Source organism: Akebia trifoliata, chromosome 11 (genome assembly GCF_017979445.1).
Source record: "Akebia trifoliata isolate Shusen 1 chromosome 11, ASM1797944v1, whole genome shotgun sequence".
NCBI classification, from domain to species: Eukaryota; Viridiplantae; Streptophyta; class Magnoliopsida; order Ranunculales; family Lardizabalaceae; genus Akebia; species Akebia trifoliata.
In genome coordinates, this window is record NC_141385.1 from 39,308,572 (window position 1) to 39,313,897 (window position 5,326).

Here is a 5,326-nt window from a genome sequence, read left to right on the forward strand (position 1 = left end):
ATGCGCGGAAATCAAGGCGAATGGCGCAGAAATCGAGGTAACTCGTACTTCAAGGCTGCTGATTTTCAAAATCGGCCCGGTGATTTCGAAGATCTCGATGTGGTCGTCATTTCTCCCTTCTACGGCGGAGGACGGTTTAACCCCGAAATAGGCGAAATCTAAGGTCGAAGTTTCGAAACCCCCATATATGTATACGACTGATTTTTGACGATATGGGGTGAAAGAGAAGATGAAATGAAAGGATCTTGGGTGGGTTTTATAGATATCGAAGTTACGAATCTTTTTTCCTTCTGCGGCGATCGTCAAAGGTAGATCGTTTGCGGTGAATTCGAGGTTGAAATTTTGAAGAAAAACAAAATTTTTGTTAAAATGTTTCGTTGGCTATATTTTGACGGGTTGGAGAAGATGAGATATAAAAAAAAAATTAAAATATTATTTATATAAAATTTGGAACGAAATTGGTATTTCGTCTATTGTTTTGATTGACGATAACTTGGCCATCCGGACTTCAAAACTGACAAATGAATATTCTATTTTGCCTAATTTTTCATTCCGGATCTAATGGTATAGTCAATTTTTACAAATTATTTCTCTATCAAAAGTTTATATTTTTTGCTTGAAGTAACCCCTAAACTTGATGTCGTTTTCGTTTTTGACGATAATTCGACTTCCTGATCTCCAAAAATAACAAATAAATAGTCCATGTTCAATAATTTTTCATTACGAACCCAATGGTGAAATCGAATCTTAATAATTCTTACTTTAGCTAAAAGTCACTATTTTAGCCTGGTCCTACTCGGTAATTGAGGATTTTGCAAGTTTTATATTCGAATTCACATTTGAGCATGCTTACAGGCTAAAGTATGTTTTTCGATCATTTTGAATTGAATGGTGAGGTCAGATTCCATTAAAAATGATCAGAAATATCCTAAAGTTTTACCCCTAAGTCCCACTTTCAAGATTTTCTTAAAATTTCAATATTTATTTTTTCTCGAAATACGAATTGAAAACTCGGGGTGTTACAATAACTGAACATAATCTAAGCATAATCTGAGCAAAATCTAGGAAAAATCTCAATGGGATCTGAGAAGAGAGAAAAAAAATAAATGAATCTAAACAAGAATGAATAAATCTGAGAAAGAATGAATAAATCTAGGAAATAATGAATGCCCTATCTACTATTCTGGGTGAAAGGGTGATTAGCTATTCTCTGGGAAAAACTAAATATGGAATAAAAAATGTTTCTGTTTGAACCTCAAGATTTTCCAAAAATTTTATGAATTTTAAACCCAAATTTTAACTTCCTTTGAATCTCAGAGGTTTTCAAAACATTACTATCAAAAAGGTAATTTTTAATTCGAGATTCCCATTATTCTTTAAGATCAACATTGATCAAACTTGATAACAAAATACCCCTAGTTTGACAAGAAACATTGTACTAGAGATAATTGAACACAATTTGAAAAAACAAATACCCTTAATGTAAAGGAAAAAATTACATGCTATAGAAAAAGAAAGTGCTCCTTGTTATGAAGGTTTGAAATATTTGATTACCACAAACGCAATAAAGATTCAAATTTTAATTATAACTTTTTATATTGAAGATTTTAAGTCAGGCTCAAGAATCTACCCTTCTCCCTCTTAGTGTACTTAGGGAAACAAAAAAATTTATATCAATCATAGACAAGATACTCGTGGCTTCTAAGTCATTGTCTGGTTTAAGCTGGATATTAAAACTTGATCATTCGGATTTCTGATGTTTTGACTTGGACCGTCTTTTTAGCTTTTCAACTCAACGGAGATTTTCTTTTAATTTTTGGTTGCTCTAGCTTTTGCCTAGATCGTATTTTCAGGTTTTTAATCTAGCGAGCGTACTCTAGTTTTTGCCTAGATCACCTTTTCAGGTTTTTGATCTAACGAGCTTATAATAGACTTAGATCCAAGTTCTTAAAAATATATAATTATTAATTTTCAACCAAAGTCCCAATTGAAAGAGAGAATATATATATAATATATATATATATATATTGAGAAATTTTCTTTCAAAATTCATTGAATTGGTGACATTGGATCATGCCACGTGTGAGCTTAATGACCCATAGTAAAAGTAAAATCTTACTAAATGAGTTAGGCTATACCATTTATGGTGAAAAATTCTTTGTAAGGATTGTGATTCCCAAAGTTTGGGGTGGGACCCACAGTATTGTAAAGGATTAAATAACTATTAAAAATCACATTTGAAGAATTTAAAAAAAAAAAATTGAAGTGGGGTCCCATTCAAAATTCGTTTGGAATAACAAACTTCCATTAAAAATATTATTATGTTGTTGGCAGCATACATAATACTAAACTCTTTTTCTTATTATCATGTTGCTGCCACACTCAACTCCTTTTTTTTTTGCCAAATTGATTTTATTATTTTATTTTTTATTTGTGGGATACATTGTATCATGCTGCACCGCCTGTCCAATGGCAAAGATTCCACCTCCATTTGCACCATCTAAGCAATGGGAAAAAATCCCTTCACTTTTCCAGATGCAGCTAGCTGTGAAATCAAGGATGAATTTGACTGTCCAAAACCAAGATTTCCATCAATTGCTCCACCAGATGAACCTAGATCCCCAGATTGTTTAGCACCACATCCAAATATAATACTTGAGTTTGCAGGTGTGGTTTGGAGATCTCCAGATACTACTAGTTCATATTGTAAAAAATCACTTACATAATATCCATCAGTTGAGCTCCCATCTCCATACACCACTCTATATTCACAAAGAATGTTTGGTTGGCAACCAGTTAAGGTTCCTCCATATGTACCAGAACAAAATTGTTGATCACAAGTAACCACTTTTCCAGTCACTGAATCCTTTGGATTATAGAGCATGAGTTCAATACCGAGGTCGCTCTTCCGTGGACACTTGCACATAGTAGTCCTTTGAAGGTGACCCAATCCCAATTCTAGAAAAATAAAGGCCTGTGTCAGCAGGATGGCCATTCTCACCAAGAGGAAGATCAACTGTGGATAGAATCCTACTGTGGTGATGGCTATCATGCGCCTTGAGAGCATTTAACGACCTCTCTCGTCCAGCAAATTTATGTTAAACCTTAATTACTCCCAAATTTGCAGAAACACCAGAAACAAAGAACAAAACCACCATTATTGAGATTATAGATCTTATTCTTCTTCTTCTGAGATCCATCGTCGTCCCCATGAAACAAAACTCTTTCTTTCTTCCTTTCTTTCTTTCTTTCTTTCAATTTTTGATTATTTTAATTATATTTTCAATTGAATTTGAGAGAGAGCGAGAGAGGGAGAGAATTTTTTATCCTTTTCTTTGAAGGGATCGATCCCTTCATCACGCACGAATTGAGAAAAAAAATTTTACTAACCGCACCGCAATACTAAAATATTTTTTTTATTATTTTTTTTTTCAAATCCCATGGCTCCTCATCTTAATCACCATCCTTCCATTCTTAATTTATTTTTATTTTTTTTGAAATCTTGAATTATTTTGAGTCATCAAAGGTGACCCTCGATTAGATCATAAAGAAAAAAATTAAAAATAAAATACCTAAAAACCAATCAAATGATCCACAATCAAGTCAAAAGAACAAAAATAAACAAAATAATAATAATAAAAATGAATAAATAAATAAAACTAAATAAACTAGGTCGATTTTGCTTTGCACTAATATTTTGGATTTTCAAATTTGATCCTCAAAATTATCCCCACTAGAGTCGCCACTAAAAACTCCCTTGATCCGCGGGTGTAGATCCGCTTTTTATTTTTTAGGAGTCGCCACCTAGTTTTACGATCTAGGAACCGAAACATGACTCTAAACAAATAAAAGGTACTGAACAAAAAAAAAATGAGTTTGAAGATCACGTTACAAGATTGGAAGGTGTTTGGCACCAATCCCGCCCGACGAACGTCGATCTTTACTTTTCCTAAAAAATTTACATAGCAAGAAAAAATGGCCTAAAAATTAAAATAAAAAAATCAGCTTATTTACCTGAGTGATTACGACAGTTGATTCCCTCAAAACTGGCAAAGAGCGTTCCTCGTGTGAATATTTTCGCTTTTGTTTCCGTCGCTAATCTGCTTCCGATCTCTGAGATGATGTATTATCCTTCTAGATCTGAATATTTTTTTATTTTTCGATGTGTTTTTCAGAATTTCTAAGTATTTTTTAGGTTAAAAAAAAAAGGTTTAGGTATTAGGTATGGATTTTGGGCTTCAGATTTAGGGTTTTGGAAAGTCTTGGGAGAGTTTTTAGTTTCTCTTTCTTATGATTTTTCTTGACCTCCGAATTTAGGTTGTGAAGACTCCTTTTTCTAGAGCCTTTAGAGAAATTAGGATTTGATTAGGTCTCTTCAAGATAAGGTTAAGTTGTTTAATTAGGATTTTGAATTATGGTTTTAAATCTTACGTAAAATGAGAAAAAAAAATTAGTTTTTGGAGAACCCCCTAATGGAAGGTTCTTTATTAAATTATATTTTTAATTCTTTGGGACCTCCGGTGAAAGGTTCTTTAATAAGTATCATGTGAGCCTCACTTAAATAAATGGGCCACCACTTAAAATTTGACCCATGAGCTTAATTAATTAATTTTATTTGTTCAAAATTTTTAATCTAATTTATTAAGATTTCACTTTACGTTAATTAATATTTTAATTATTCGATTCAAATATTTGATTTTCAGGATTTGAAAAATTACTGTTTTGCCATCAAAAAGGATTTTACAGTTGAGAGGTTAATTTTTGACATTTTAAAATCATTTTTTTGTAAGGAATTCAATGAGAGTATCGATTTTTGTTACTTATGGGTTTTTGGCGTGAAATGATCGTGGACCCTATGAGGACAATTTCGTAATGTTGTCGAATTTTGTGAAAATTGGCGAAACGATTTATTTGATCTTAATTTGTCATTTTATGTTTTTGAAAAGATTTTTCTAAACGTAATGTAAGCTCTAAGGATGTTTTAATGTTAGGGGTATTTTGGTAATTTGGTCATTTTTATGATCTTTCTCATAAAGCTTATTTTTATCCCAAGAATGATGATTTCTATATTTCGGGTCATATTTTCCTAGCGTAACGTAGTTTCTAAAGTTTGTTTGAAATATCTAATCTGAATTTCTGAAACATATCTAGTAACAACAAAAAATATTGAAATATTCATCTATCATTGGGAATCATCACAATCGGGTTAACGATTGTAGAAACATATCTCGTAAAGCTTCTTTTTATCTCAAGAATAATGATTTATATGTTTTGGGTCATATTTTTCTAGCGTAACGTAGTTTCTAAAGTTTGTTTGTTTGAAATA

General features: G+C 32.0%; 1 pseudogene; it reads right to left on the reverse strand.

Annotated features, from left to right (window-relative positions):
• Positions 1-2,420: 2,420 nt before the first annotated feature.
• Positions 2,421-3,212, reverse strand: LOC147391585 (aspartic proteinase 36 pseudogene; annotated as a pseudogene).
• Between the last annotated feature and the right edge of the window lie 2,114 nt (positions 3,213-5,326).